Below are 16,022 nucleotides of genomic sequence, written 5' to 3' on the forward strand. Positions count from 1 at the left end.
AAATAGGCCGGCACATAACCCCCCATAAAACCACAAATTGTCCATTTTTACACTTCTGATTAAAATTTAGCATCGACATCCATTTAGAGAATCACAAAGACACAGATATGAATACGCGGGCACACACTCATCAAAGCACACAACCCCACCCCTCTGTTACCCAGCTAAGTGTTGGGGAAAGAGAGAAATACACACTCCACCATAACCATACACACACACCCGATTAACCACACAGTCACACATCCACACACAGCAGCGAACTTAATTTCAAAATCAATTAATTAAAAAGCACGACCCTCTCCCACAGGGAGTGAAAGACAAATTTGAGGAATTTAATCCTGGTACACAAATCAGAGCTGTTCAGCCGCAGAGATATGAGAGGACAGGCTGGATGGAGGGATGGAGGATGGACGGTCAATGAATTTTAAAAAGGGAAGGCGTTTTAACTCAGTCGCTTCAATTTGACACGACTCCTCTTGCTTTTCCTGCTATACCGTAATGCTTCTATCTATCTATCTATCTATCTATCTATCTATCTATCTGTCTGTCTGTCTGTCTGTCTGTCTGTCTGTCTGTCTGTCTGTCTGTCTGTCTATCTATCTATCTATCTATCTATCTACCTACCTACCTACCTACCTACCTATCTACCTATCTATCTATCTATCTATCTATCTATCTATCTATCTATCTATCTATCTATCTATCTATCTATCTATCGATATATTTTCTGATGGACAGCAGAGAAGAAAAAGCACAATCAGCAGAGAAAGTGAGCAAGATGGAAAGAGAGTAAGTGTGTGTGTGTGTGTATCTGTGTGTTGGTGGGGTTCATCAGCATCCTTCTCTCACTCCCTCACTGTCTCTTTCCATTAGTTTTCAGGCTTTTTTTAAAGAGACGTGTTATTGATTTTTTGATGCGTAGAAGCTGAGGGGGGCTCAGAGTTTGTGTGTGTGTGTGTGTGCGTGTGTGTGAGTTCGTTCTCCGCGGCTGGTCTAACCTCGGGCAAAAAATCATTATAAAGACTTTGCCTTTCTCTCCTCCCTGGTGTTCCTAAAAAAGACTTTGCCTAATAGGTACGAAAAAAAAAAACACTGCGAGATAAACTGTTCCATATGCCACGAGTCTGTGTGTGAGTGAGAGAGAAGATAAAGACAATGTGTGAGTTCAAGTGTGAGTGAATGAAGGTGTGGGCGCAAATGCGTACATGTGTGAATGTGTTAGTACAGGTGAGTGTGTGTGAGAAAATGCACATGGCCTTCCATATTTGTCTGATGTTACGATTGTGTGTTTGAGAGCTTGTGAGAGTGTGTGTGTGAAAGCATGAACAGTGGATGAAGTGTTCAGATCCTTTCCTTAAGTAAAAGTAGCAAGCAACAATAATCTCTGCTCATTGAACATCGTATATCTTCTGTATTTTGGTGATCTTTAATTTTTCAGATAAACTGAAGAAATAAAGAAGTTTATCTTTATACAATACTCACATGCCATATGTACTGGTCACTATAATCACTCCTCTCAGTTCTCAAAGATATATTCCTAACTCAAGTTAGACAAATCAACTGGGTATATTTGTTCTAGTAACAGCGTGTAGGTTTAATGCCGGTGTTTTGTCCTAGCAGAAAACGTACATGTGGCTACCAGGACGTATCCCTCCGCCTTGGCTCAGCAAGAAAACATTGTCAAGGGAAACACAAAGAGAAACTTACGTATGAAAAGGACAGTGAATCTGGAGGATACCTGCTTGATTTGCCTAAATCAGACTTCTGAAGCCTCATATTAGCTTCAGCTGAACTTTTGCCCCTTCTTCCAAGTGTTCCTTATTCTTTCACTACATAAACCATTTAAAAACACATTTGCTTGTCTGAAAAATGCTCTGTCACAGAGCTTGAAACTGGGCTTTTTTTCTTAGCTCGTGAAATCTTGATGTTTTGGAGATACGTGTTTTTCAAAGGACAGCGTAATGTAAAAATAGTCTATTACACGGAAAAGTCCTGCAAAACTCCAATTAAGTAGGAATACATACTGTACTTATTGTCAGCAAAATATACTTAAGTATCAAAAGTAAAAGTAGTCATTATGCAGAAAGGCCCCATTCAAAGTGTTATATTATTAAATATGATGTTGTTCTTAATGCATTTACATGTAAGTAGTATATTAATGTTACAGCTGGTCAAGGTATAGCTAATTTGATCTACTTTGTACAATTTAATACATAAATTATTTTAGCTGAACATGTGTTTGGTATGTTAAATCTTAACCTGCAACCTGTAAATTAGTGGACTAATATTGGCACAATAATTTCCCTCTGTGATGTAGTGGAGTATTAGTAGTAATAATAGTAGTAGTAGTAAGTACGAAGTATGAAGTACCATAAAATTATAATGCTCAAGTAAAGTACCTCATAACTGTACTGAAGTGCTTGAGTAAATTTCATTCATGCTTGGAAAGCATACATACCCCTGTGTGCATGCATGTATGTGCATATATGTCAGAGCATAACACTGTATATGTGTGTGACGCTGCACGCGGAGAGGACTATTACAAAAATACACAGGGAGCACAGCAGTGGGGACTAGGGGCAAGAAAAGAGAATAAGAGAGAGTACCAAGAAGCAAAAGATGAGAAAGATTGAAAGAGAGACTGAGAGAAGAAGGTGAGAGCCAGGTTGGAAATTGATGGTGTAATTGTTGACTGCTGGTCGGCTCTTATCTTGGTTTCTCAGGACTGTTGTCTGGGCGAGCTGGCTTCTTTCTCGCTTTACAATCTCTGTCTCTCTCTAGGAGTAGACCAAACCTGGCAACCCACATACTTTTCTCGATTTTTCCCTCTTGCCAGCCCTTGTATTCTTCCCAATCCTTGTCTTTCTCCTCTTTTATCTCCTTTCTGTCGTATTACTGTGGCCTCATCCCACTGAGCATATTTCTTTCTTTTTTTCTCTTTCCATCCCTCTCATCAGACAGTCCGACATCATGCAGAGAGCAGTGGACTGGAAAAGAGCATCAGGAGAGGGGGGGAGTGAAGCCAGCCGGGGGTCAAAGGTGAGTCTGCAGCAGGATAGGGGCGGGTGAGGGGGCAAACACAGACTCTGTCTCTCTCTTTCACCCCCTCCCCAGCACACAAGCCAGAGCAACACTTCAACAACAGGACTATTATAGCTGCAGCTGCTGATACAGCTGGGCTCAAAGGAGATCTTAGTGCTGGACTCGAGGTGAGGCCAGTGAGGTGCTAACCAGAGCTAGCACCCAGAGAAAGTGAATCATTAGCCCCTTTTATACAGCCTGTTCAAGGCAGGAATGTTGCGCTGTTATTCCGCCTCGCCGTTCTGTTTAAAACGTACAAACACAAAATGTGGGGGGCAGTGTTTTTCCGCCGTTAAGCCGACAGTGGAGGTAGTAACAGAGCCGAATTAACATCTGTGTAAATGGGGGAGCAGGCAGGACGGGACACACTAGATACCGACGCTGTTGTGTTACATGTCGTGCCTCTTTTGCTCCCGGAATGCCGGCATGGTATCTAAAATCACACACTGAGGCAGCATTATGCCGCTGTTGTTTGGTTCAGTGTAAAAAAGCGAAGCCGCCATAATGGGTCTGTTTATTTTTTGGCTATTGTGGTAAAAAATGTTCCGTTGTGAAATAATCTAGGTACAATTAGGGCTGGGACGATTCATCGACGCAATCGACGCCATCAATTATGGCTGCACCCGGTCAAAGCATGGATTCCCCCGGAGAACAAGCTGCAGCATTAAAACCTCGCCCATAATCTCCCCTCGCTCTACCCCCTCCTGTGCGGTCTACTGACAGTCGCACATGCTCTGCAGAGAAACACACACAAAGAGACTTATGCCGTCGTTTTGTAAAAGCTTGTAAGTGCACCTGTTGTTGCCGATGTCATTCGGTACCACGTTGGTTTCGATCATTTCGATAGGCGACGTCATTAACAACAAGCCTCATCCATACACAGCTGCTGTAAAACGGAATCGTGGGTGAGAAAAATCAAAAACGGGAGTTGTGTTTTTTGGCAAATTTATAAAACATAGTGCTGACGAAGAAAGTCAACAGTGCAGACACATACGGGGAGAGAGAAACAGAAAGAGGCAGGCGGGATGAGCCGCTGTGTGTGTACAGAGACCAGATGTGTGTGTGGGGAAAAGAGAACCGAGGGAAAAAGCAAGGTGAGCAGATTCAAGTAGTTTGTGAGTAAACACTAAAATAAGGTGGTGAATTAAGTAGAATTAAAATGGTACCATAAGAAATAACCTACTAGAAATAGGGTAATATATTAATTTATTCTTTCAAATATATTTTCACATAGACAAATATATTTTTGTTACAGAATAATGCCCTGCAGTGCATACTTTGTTTCTTGTTGCATTTGTTTGTGTTTAAGAGAAAATGATTTAATCAAATATTGAAATATTAATGAGAAAGTTTTAGATATTTATTTTGGGTCAATTAATTGTTATATTAATCAAGTAATTAAAAAATAATCTTTAGAATATTCAATAAATTTGTCGAAAAAAACATTGTTAGGTGCAGCCCTAGGTACAATGCATGATAGAGGATAAAACTAAAACCTACAAGGTAATAAATCCTCAAAAATGTTATGTCGATCTGCTTAGTGGCCACCAGTAGAAAGCTGTGGTTGTACTGGGCAGCTCCCACTGTGAAGGTGGGCACCCTGCCAGAGTATGTGAAGGAAATCAGCTAACATTGCGTTTTTCCATGAATTATAGGACTGTTTCCAGCTGGTATAAAGATCCTGCATATCAGGATCAAATATCCAGCTATATGTCAGTCAGATCTCGCCATTTACATTGAGTATTTACTGTATGTTGTATTCTTGTTGTCTGCAGGATCCCATCACATCTATCGTGGGCAATATGCAAAGCAGACGAGTAGGTGAGGAGGTGGCATCGTCAACAAAAACAAACAGCAGGTTCAGGATATTTAGGCATGATACTGTACAGCCTGTATTTACTTTTCATTCAAGGCAAAAAGGGGTTGTGTTTAACAAGTGTTTCACACAAGGCAACAGTAACAGTCACAGGTTACCTCGCTGCAGTAGAGTTAGCAGCTGCTGTGAACACTGTTTCAGTTCCTGCTTCGCTATAGATGAAGAAAAGGAGCAGTGACTCATGGGCTCAGATCATGCTGGCGTCGTCATAGGATCCATGAGGCAAAATCTGATTAGTCAGTCAGGGGGCAAGGCATCTCATTCCTCCTCATCGCACTTGCAATCATTTTTGACAAATCATGCTGGCGCTTTGCTAAGACATCTCCAATGAAAGAAAAGAAATACACCTCAGCTGTGATATTTAAACAGTATTTCACACTTTGTCTGCCATCATCTTCACACTTGCCAAAAGAGCCCCATGGTACTAAAAAAAAGTACTTCTTTAGTAGTAAAAGCCACACTGGTCTATCATTGATTTTTCAACAATAAAGGGTAGCATTGACTTCCCAGTAAGACTTGATAGGCTGAGTTTCCATTAGGAAGTGCAACGCTAAATTAACTTTGAATTTCCAATTAGAGGTGCTACACTGGGTAAACATCTATGTTTTCATTTTGGAGGGGCTAACAACTAACTTTGAGTTTCCTGCACTACCAAGATAACAATAGACAAACACAGCAGGAAATAAGTAACGGTAGCGCTTAGTCTTCCAACAGCTACGAAGGCTAAGCTACTCCCACATACTAGCTAAGCTGAGCTCTCAGAGAGCAGCCATGTAGGGCCCCTCTTGCAGCTGATAAGCCTGCATGGGCCCGTCTGTAGTGCCTACCCTGGAGAGAGGCCATTAGCCCGGCTGCAGCGCCTTCCTGGATAAGCTGCAGCTTACCAGCCTGCGAGCCGCAGGGCAACTTTTTATTGTCCTTTCAAAACTTTATGTGTGAGTGTGGGGAGATAGCTTGGGAGGGGCTGTGTGTGATGGAGTCTGCAATACAGTAGGCTATGTGTGTGTACATGTGCTCATGCTGCGCGCTCCAGACACTTCCTGCCCACTAACGGCCAGTCCCACGGTAGGGAGGGCGAGCTCTATCGGACCAGAACAATGCCAAAAAAAAAGGCAGTCATAAAAACAAACTACCATGCTCTGGTTAACACGGGGAAGGGGGGGTATGGTACACAGCCCCCTACTGCCCACTGCATATGCATCATTATTCACATTCACACATTAATACACACAATCACAGATATCCAGTTCATGAGCCAGTATTTTTTACTGTTATCTTTTGCTGGTAGCTCATATACATTTGCATACACTATCCAGGAAACACTGCATGAATACAGCAAGAAGCAACAGCTGAATATGCATAGGCATATACTTATGCAAAGTTCACACACACAAACACACACACACACACACACAGCAATGTTGCCACTAACAGTAAACAATAGGAACCTCAGCATTCACACTAGGTCCAAAAAGCTTTGACGTGTCACCAAAACCAGAATAACAAAAAAGAGAATAATTCCGGTGGTCCTCTGTACACAAAACACAGTGTGGACAACTGAGCCAAAAACATCTGCTGAGTCAGAACAAACAAAACAACAAGCAGCCGATGAACAGGCACGTTGGGAGCTTCAGAAAACATACTAAATACCTTACATGGTGCCCCCGAAACACAGTTGGCTCACTGACAAGATTTTTGGCCAAGCATATTACTATCTCTCCCCATTCCTGCTTTACAATTTCATCCGCAGTCAAGGACGGGCAGACCCAGGAAATAGGATGAAACAGGAAAGATGAGGCCAGCTGCTATTTGAAGAGGAAATTACTGGACACGTATCAAATATGATGAAGATTTCTCTCCCAGAGTCTGTCTTCGACTCAGTCAGAAGATAAAAAAAAAAAAAAACATTGCATGGCCTAAAATACTGTAAATGGATGGATACTGTGATTTACATGTAGATACTATAACATTATATTACTGCAGTGACAACTCATCAAAGGAATAGTTCGACATTCTGGGAAATACGCTTATTCGCTTTCGTGCCTAGAGTTAGATGAGAAAATCAATACCACTCTAATGTCTGAATGCTAAATATGTAGCTAGAGTCAGCAGCCAGTTAGCTTAGCTAAGCGGAATGTCTAAAAGCAGGGGAAAACAGCTAACCTGACTCTGTCCAAAGGTAACAAAATCTGCCAACCAGCACCTTTAAAGCTCACTAATTAACATTATATTTAGTTTGTTTATTCCATACAAAAACCAAAGTGTAAAAATGGGGTTACATAGGCTAGCTGCTTCCCCCTGTTTCCAGTTTTTATTCTAAGATAGCCTTGGATTTAACAGAATGAGAATGGTATTGATCTTCTCATCTAACTCTTGGCAAGAAAGCGAATGAGCATATTTCCCAAAATGTCGAACTATATCTTTAATCCGTAAAAAACTGAAGTGTAAAAGTGACAAGTTGCAGTTTTATGGGGGGTTACCTTCTGGACTATTTCTTATTCCTGGAAATTAACTAGCTAGTAGTTAACTGTTTTCTCACTGCTTTTAGTGTTTATGCTAAGCTAAACTAAGCTAAGCTAACCGTTTCCTCATTCCAGCTTCATACCCTCATAACTTCATAATTATTCCTTTAATTAACTATAATATTAAAAACAGAAAGACATAAACTAGCACCTTCACAGTTGCTCACCTGCTGTATTTTATTATTTACTGAAATACTGCATCATCACTTTTTATGACATTGTTTTTACTGAACCCTGCTCAGTCACAAGTAAGCAAAAAATCCATTTAACCTTTCTAACTCGATGTGTCCTGTTTTACATAGATACTTGGATGGAAACTCAGTTATTGATAGTCAGATCATACACAGAGAGTGGAGAAAAATAGAGATAGATAGTGGGGGGTTATGATAGACAGAGAGAGAGAGAGAGATAGAGAGGCTGGCGGGCAGCAGATGGCCAATAGTGGTCAGCTGGTAACAAACAAGCAGGTCAGGGCTCTCCTTCACCTCCATTCTACCACTCATAAATAATGCAGAGGACCCGAGCTGCCCAGAGCAGCTCCACCAAGTTTCTTCTAAAGGCCTCCAGTAACTATCGAAGTAAGACACATGAAGGCAGATACAGAGTTTGTTGTGCCGAAGCAAAGCACAAACCTTTATGTCTGCGGGGAGCGATGGATTACTCTCCATCTGTTCGTTCATTTGTTTCAGACAATAGTGATTAGATTTGGGTGACGCCCCTCACCACAGCATTCTGACATTTTTAAAATTACATTGATCAGCCTGACGGGGAAAATTACAGGTCAGAATGAAAGCTTTGATAAACAAAACTTCCACATTACAAGAGTGAAAAGATTTGGTGCATCCAGCTATAGTTGCTCTACAGATTAGCCTCCAGGAACGTCGGTATGCCCCATATTGGATTTTCCACCAGTTTGACTTTCCTGGAAACACTTTTCCTCCCTCAAGGCTTATTTATTTATTGATTGCCCCAAAGGGCGGCTGCATCATTCATAGAGGGTGACAAATATTTATTACTGCCTTGTGTCTGTATTATGAGTATTGCATTTTTTGGCAATAATGTTACTTTTTGACAATAATGCCAATAAGACTTCATTCAGTTTAACTGAACTGATTTGAGCGAGAGAGAGAAAGATCCATAATGGCTGCTTCTGGGGCATTCAGGGTGCTGGCACTACTATTAGAGCCACCAAAAGGATTATACTACTTTCCTCTATACGAGCATAGTTTTCATTCACAATAGGCTGAATATGCACTTGTCTGTTCAATTAAAGTTGAGCTATATAAGTGGTAAGTGCTTACACTTTGGCAATGCAAAAATGACCTCATTATGCTACTTGAATTGAGCCGAAAAAAAAATATGTGTGCGTAAGTGGGTGAGAGAGACAGAGGATGAGAGAGAGAGAGAGCTCAAAGGGAAGGGCTAAGTTGCAGAAGAGCAAAAGCTTCTCGTCTCGGAACAACTGCACTCACAGCCGCTGCCAAAACCCTCTGGATCCATCTTCCCTGCCTGATGGAAACTTCTCAACAGGCCTTAAAGCCACTGAGAGGGGGCTGGAGGTTGTGCAGTGTGATGTGTGTGTGTGCTTCTGCTTGTGCACAATTTGTGTTCTGTATTAATAGTGCCTCCTGTAGCATTTTAACATCAATAAATTATAGCTGCATCAACTTTGAGACAGAAACTTTTCTGTAAACAAATGAGGCAGGAAGAGCTGGAAGAGCTCCCCACACTGCAAATAAAGAAAACATGAGCAAATGAAGAAACATTATCAAACATCAACAACGATACACATGTCCCATAAATCCATCCATCCATCCATTTTCTACCGCTTGGTCCCCGTTAGGGGGTCGCGGGTGACTGGAGCCTATCCCAGTGACTTCGGGCCTTAGGCAGGGCACACCCTGGACAGTGGCCAACTCGTCGCAGGGCGTGCACAGACACAGACAAGGACAGACAACCATTCACTCACACATTCATTCAATACGGGCAATTTAGAGTTATCAATTAACCTACACATGCATGTCTTTGGACGGTGGGAGGAAGCCGGAGAACCCGGAGAGAACCCACGGTAACACGGGGAGGACATGCAGACTCCACCCAGAGAGATTGTGTGATGTTGGTCCGGTCCGGGAATCGAACCCACGAACCCACGATCTCCTTATTGGGAGGCAGGAGCTGTAGCCGCTCTGCCACCGTGCACCCCCTGTCCCATAAATATAACATGCAAATTGGGAAACACAGTCACAAATTTCACAACACAGAAATGTTACAAAAGAGTTTATTATACATACAAAAAACACTTGATTTTCGAGTGTGGTGTTGATGGACACTATTGTCCCACAATGCAGTGCACAAACAAAATGGAGGTTTTACTCGCATTTGCAAAAATGTACATATATTGCAGGTGGTGGTGAGACAGCTCCAGGAATATATTGGAAAATGAAAGAGAAGTATTAAATCATTGGAAAAAAACATGGGACAAAACAATACACGACAAAATAAGTTTCCGGGGACACTAAAAACTGATGAACAACGTGCTAGGAATTAACTAAAGGTTAATGCTAGGTGTAGAGCTAACATCAATAATATCAGAATCATAGAATCAGAGTGTTAAATTTAAAACAAACATTGTTAGCTTACTTTCCAACATCATTGACAAGACAGTCAACTTCAGCCAATTTTTAGTTTCTCCCAGAAACTTCTAATGTGTTATTTGTGTTGTGTACGACTTTGCTTGTGTTTTTCAATTCGTGGTGCATTTCTTCATGTCCTGTATGCGCTGTCAAATGGGTGGAAGTGTTTCTTAATTTGCTTGTGTTTTGTCCATTTGCATGTGTTTTTCTTAAATTGCAGTGTGTTGAGCTATCTTGGCCACCGCAGATTTCCTCCTGGATTGATTTACAGCACAAAGAAAGATTTCTTTAGGGCACAGAAGATGTAGAGGGGGCTGTTCTTCTAGTTAGAGGTAAACATTTTTCAAAATCGCAGATGGTGGAAGGGGAGAAGGTCAATGAAACAACCAGAAAAAGGTTGTTTCTCTTCAGGAAAGGCAAAGAGAAATAAGGGCACATCACAGCAAGTTAGGGTGGTAGGACAAAAAGCAACATCCTAGTTACAGGAAGTAACAAGATTCATGGTTTTTGGTCTTGCTTTGGACAAAAACAAAAAAAATGGAAATGGAGCCACAAGTTGTCTCATCAACAATTATGGTGATTACACAAGCTATCATGATTAATGTGCCAATGACATGCTAATGTGCAAAAAAGCCTTAATGTTTGTGTGTGTGATTTAGTGAGCCAGACTTCTGTTCCGGTGTCACTGTCATGTTTAGTCCACAGCTGTGCACATATCACACCTTCTCTCAACACACACACACACACACACACACACACACACACACACACACACACACACACACATGCATTACCTTAGTTCTCTAGTTAATAGGATCTTTGATAATGAACTAATAGCAATAATAATGAACGCATTGCATTGAAAGCATGAAAACACAAGGTTTATATCACTTTGACCCTGCACCCTGCCAAAGCCCATTTACCATTATGATCATGTAAACAAGCCTCTTCCCTTCCTTCTTCTCTAAACATCAGCTTGTCCAGCCCAGCCCCGCCTCCTGCTGTTCCCCTCCAGCACACACACACACACACACACACACACACACACACACACACACACACACACAACCCATCTGCTTCGGCTCTCCAGACCTTGCATCTGGCCTGCCATGAACCATATCTCTGTTCAACACAAACACACATTTAAACATACACACAAACACAAACACTGTGAAGCAAACGAGTCGGGGCGATTGCATGAACCATCAGGACACAGAGGGCATGGCCGGAGATGTGAACTCCCTTCAGCTCAGCAGGAAACACAGACCAGTTTTGAAACAGCAAAAACAAAAGCAAATCTGCCTCTGACCGAGTGTTTAAAAAGAAAAGGCAGTCAGATAGAGTAGGAATTAAATCGTTGGTGGAATAAAAAGGATGTTTTGACAAAAAAAGCCTCCTGTGGGAAGCTGACGTATGAACTGTTGCTCAGCAGAGGATGTGAAAAAAAGCCTCTCCCACCATTGAAAATACATTATCGTTAGCGAATTCAGATCCATACGCTCTCACAGCACCATAGCCAGCACGAACCCAGACTGAATGGGGCTGTGTGTGTGTTCCTGTATGCAAAGCTTTTGAGTTACATCACCAGAAATCATCCCGTTATCACAGGAGTTTACTGTGCATTCAGCTGCTTGCCATGTGGGCCACAGTATCTGTTGCATTGACGTGATGCACGTGACACAGAGATGACAATTAAACACACACACACACAGCAGACAAGAGACATCTGCTGCAGTGACAATGTGACGGCTATGATGCAATGTTGGTACTTTGGTGTCAAAACACACAGTATAGGTCAAAAATGTGCACACATGCACAAAGACGGGCAAACACATAGACTGACACAGATAGCGAAGTACAGCTGAAGTGACTGGTTGATTAACTGACTAATCAGAAAATTAATCAGCAACTATTTTCATAATTGATTCATCGTTTGAGTTACTTTTCAAACAAACATACCGAAAAAAAATTTCGGTATGTTTGTGTGTATGTTGTGTATGTTTTACACTTTTCAAATGTAAGGATTTGCAGCTTTTCTTTGTTTTATATAGTAAATTTAACATCTTTGGGTTTAAGACTGTGGGTCAGGAAAAACATCTGAAGACGTCAGATTAGGCTCTTGGAAACGTTGGGCATTTTACTTTATTTTCTGACATTTTATAGGCAAACCAATTAATCGAGGAGGAGAAAATAACTGGCAGATTAAGATATTATGGAAATAATCACTTGTTTGCAGCCCTATAGTGAAGTGGACGGCAGCAGGAACACATGTACTACACACCACCCAAAAGGGGACATGAGCGCACGTAAATACATGCACGGCGTAAATAACAGATAAAAGTTGAAAGAAGTTCCACATCTGTCCAACTTTTACTCAAACGCCACAAATTAAATATTAAAAAACCCTTACGTGACATGTGTATGCCTGAACCTGACTGTAAACGCAGGCCTGTTTGCGTGTATGTATGATGCATGTGGTCCTTTGTCTGCATGACTGTGTGCAGTTTAATTGTGTGTGTGTGAGGAGCATGAGGAGTGTGTGAAGGAAGATGGGAAGGAGGCTGGCTGTCAGGATGTGGAGTTCATTGTCTGTCCGACAATGAAGAGATCGAGTCGGCAGGAGTCCTGTGGCTCTCTCAATGGAGGCATTAACATCTGGGGCCAGAGGGCTGCAGTGTGTGTGTGTGTACGTGTGTGTGTGGTTGTGTGTCTTTGTTGCAACTGGCATTGCTAAAACTGGATTTTCATGGCTTTTTCTGACTGGGAATAATGCAGCTGTCAGGAGGAATGCTTCAACAACCAAACTGGTTTTCAAACATATCTCCCTGTAACCTGCGTCAGTCTTGTATAATCTACTCTGTGTAATAATATCAAGGATTGTGTCTTTTTTAAAGGTCTGTGAACTTGATTTCACAAATTAAAAGGTGAGTAAAGGGAATTTTGGTAGGATTATCCTCCGCTACATCCTTCTACACTGCAAATGTCAACTTGCGGCTCAATGCTAGAGCTGAATTCTACCAGTATATTACTTTCATTAATCTTTGCAAATGACACACCGAACTACCCGCCCACTAACCTTATGAAAAAGAAATCTTATGACAGTCCTTATGAGAAAATTACACAAATATCAAAGCAGAAAGTGGCTCCTCAAGCACAATATCGCTCATATAAAGTCATCCTCTCTACCTCCTCTACCCCACATGGCAATAACATGACTCCACTAACTTCTCCCACAACCCTTACTGTCTCTCCCTGTGCTGTCTGTTAGTTAACTGGCACTGGCACCATCCAGCTTGTAAAAAAAAAGAAAAAAGAAAAAACACTAGAAAAACCAGGCAGACCCCCCACTCCTCCTAAACCACCACCTTTTACACAAATCCTTTCTCACTGTCCAGTGTGGACGCCTGCCCCCCTAAGTAATTACACTAATCACTCAACTGAAGCTAATACTTACTTCATTAAAAAAAAAAAAAAAAAAAAAAATCAGAAGGGGAATAAGGGGAAAAGCACTCCAAAGTAAGTCAGTGGATTATTGTCACCATAAGAGCTTAATTTTTGAGTGTCAGCTGAGCAAGCGGGAAATAGAGGCAGCAATTCAAGGGACTCAATGCTTTTATGGCATTGGAAGTGGATGAGGGCTGTCATATATGACACCTACAGTATAACTACTTTGTGAAAATGGACTATGTAGATTTCTGTATATGTTTTCAGTAGGATGCTGTAGAACTCTAAAAGCATGCATCTATGTGAGTGCAGAATACTTCTGTAAACTGCCATCTCTATAAACTACAAAACTCTATGTTCAGGCAGACAACAGTAGTCACAAAGTAAGTTAGGAATATTATTGGAATATTGCATTTATACCAACGAAGATGCAAAACACTATCAGGCAAAGAAAGGTTCCTGAAAGTTCATTATAGAGCACCACAGACACCCCAGACTTTTACATATTACAGGCAAATAATAAAAGACGAACAGATGTTTCCTTAGAATTGGTACATAGACATAATTGTGGCATGTAACCGCACAAATAGTATCATAAATATGATATAGTACAAATCGTATGGTATAGTTGCATTGCTGGACTGTGATTGGAGCAGTGCATGCTGTAGATATTCAGACTACAGTGAAACCCCGGAGTTGATTCCCTTCCAACTGCTCCTGACCGCAGTGCGCTGTGTTTACACTGCGCGAAATGGAGATAAAGTTGCATCACATTGAGCCCCAAAAGGACAACCTACAACACCTAAATGATCTGTTTAGACAACGCATTGTATCTAAAGCGTCCTATTCCCAAGAAAAGGGAGCTTTATGGCAACAGTTGGAGATCTGGAGACTCCGGATCAGGATGTTTTCTACCGCTGCTTCCTTCGTCTACTTTTAATCTCGCAGCACTGCAACCACCATTAGGACAAATAACGGCTATAAACTTACCTTATTATTACGGTGATGGTGGTGATGATTACAGGCAACGCGTCCTGCGCTTTCCTCTCCGTCTTCCTCTGACGACAGATCCAGTATCCTTTTCACCCTCTCTCTTCTTTCTCCGTTATCTCGGATTTGTTTTTGAATTTGAGTTATAAATTATTCCACATCCTCATCAATTTCAGATGAATTCGCCCACGGTTTCTCTCTTCTCTTTTCTTATTTCCTCTATTTTTTAATAAAAAAATGTTTGGACTATAAGGCAAATCAAGCCATATGATCCTGTCATTCAGTTTCAACACAGAGGAACTGGCTCTCCGCGCAACTCCCTCCCAAGGCTTTGTAACACGAAACCAGAGGAGGAGGAGGAGGAGGAGGAGGAGAAAAATGGGGAAATGGAAAGAAAGAAAAGAGAGCGTGAATTTAATCCGCTATCTGGGACGAGCTAGATCTATCCGCCTCTCTGCGCAGAAGTTTCAGCAGTCCGTTCTAAACAGACATACCGGAGTAGTCGTGGCGCTGCGTGTCTGTGCCAATCTCCACTGGAAATGATGTGTGTGTGTGTGTGTGGTGGTGCGTGGCGCTGCAGCGTGTGTGCTCCCCCAGCCTACTTCTGCAGTAGCATCACAGCAGGGACCTGGAGGATTTCAAAAAAAGGTACACAAACAGGTCTCCGCCCATTAGCCTCTCCGAACAAGGGCCCCAACAGAGGCAAGCCCCCCCCCCCAGCAGCCATTACACTGCCTGATTAAGAGCGTTTCATTGTGAGGAAAGTGAAGGCCTGTTTTGGCAAAGTGCTTCCCAACCTGGGTCTGACCTGAGAAACTCGGAGGTGTTTTTTAACAGGGTTGGGGAGCAGGGTGGCCTGGCTGTTAAAGAGACCATTGTTAGACTGGAGGGTCTGGTTCTTCACCACTTCCTGTCTCGCGGTAGAGCCAGTGAGCAAGGCACTGGCTCCAAAACCTGCTCTGTATCTGAGCCTGACTGTTGAGCTCCCTGTATGGCAGAGAACAGAGAAAATGTTCCACAAGAGATCAATACAGCATTAATACAGCAATATTATGATTGCCTTCACTGTTATTGCACTGAACTGAGGGGAAAACAATGGTGTAAGAGTAAAAATAATCTGTTGTTTTGTAGTATTTGATCTCTTTTCACATGAAGCCTTTAACCAAATAACTTTTATAGTTTCTGTTGTTCTATTCTATTCAGTTTTCTTTGTCTCATGAAAAGATCAATAATGTGACTTTATAAATGGATGGACTATGGTCTAAAACATCTTATCACATGACATGATATAATGATATGTTTATGGATTCTTCTCAAAACATGAATTGCTTTTATCTGCTGCAATTATTAGAAATGTTCAGCCCCAAAAGAAGATGCCAAATATATGATATAAGCAGTGGTGGAAGAAGTACTGAGGTCTTTAGTAAAAGCAGCAATATCACACTGTTAAAATACTCCATTACAAGTGAAAGCCCT

General features: G+C 41.7%; 1 protein-coding gene across 2 annotated transcripts in view; it reads right to left on the bottom strand.

The window, feature by feature from the left end:
* Positions 1 to 15,231, bottom strand: part of sema4c (sema domain, immunoglobulin domain (Ig), transmembrane domain (TM) and short cytoplasmic domain, (semaphorin) 4C) — a 94,001-nt gene extending 78,770 nt beyond the window's left edge. For both annotated transcript variants that reach the window (XM_044196318.1, XM_044196317.1), the window contains exon 1: positions 14,547 to 15,231. The gene's annotated coding sequence lies outside the window, so the exon portion shown is untranslated. The remainder of the gene's footprint in view (positions 1 to 14,546) is intronic.
* Between the last annotated feature and the right edge of the window lie 791 nt (positions 15,232 to 16,022).

This window comes from Siniperca chuatsi, linkage group LG5 (genome assembly GCF_020085105.1).
Source record: "Siniperca chuatsi isolate FFG_IHB_CAS linkage group LG5, ASM2008510v1, whole genome shotgun sequence".
Classification (NCBI taxonomy): Eukaryota; Metazoa; Chordata; class Actinopteri; order Centrarchiformes; family Sinipercidae; genus Siniperca; species Siniperca chuatsi.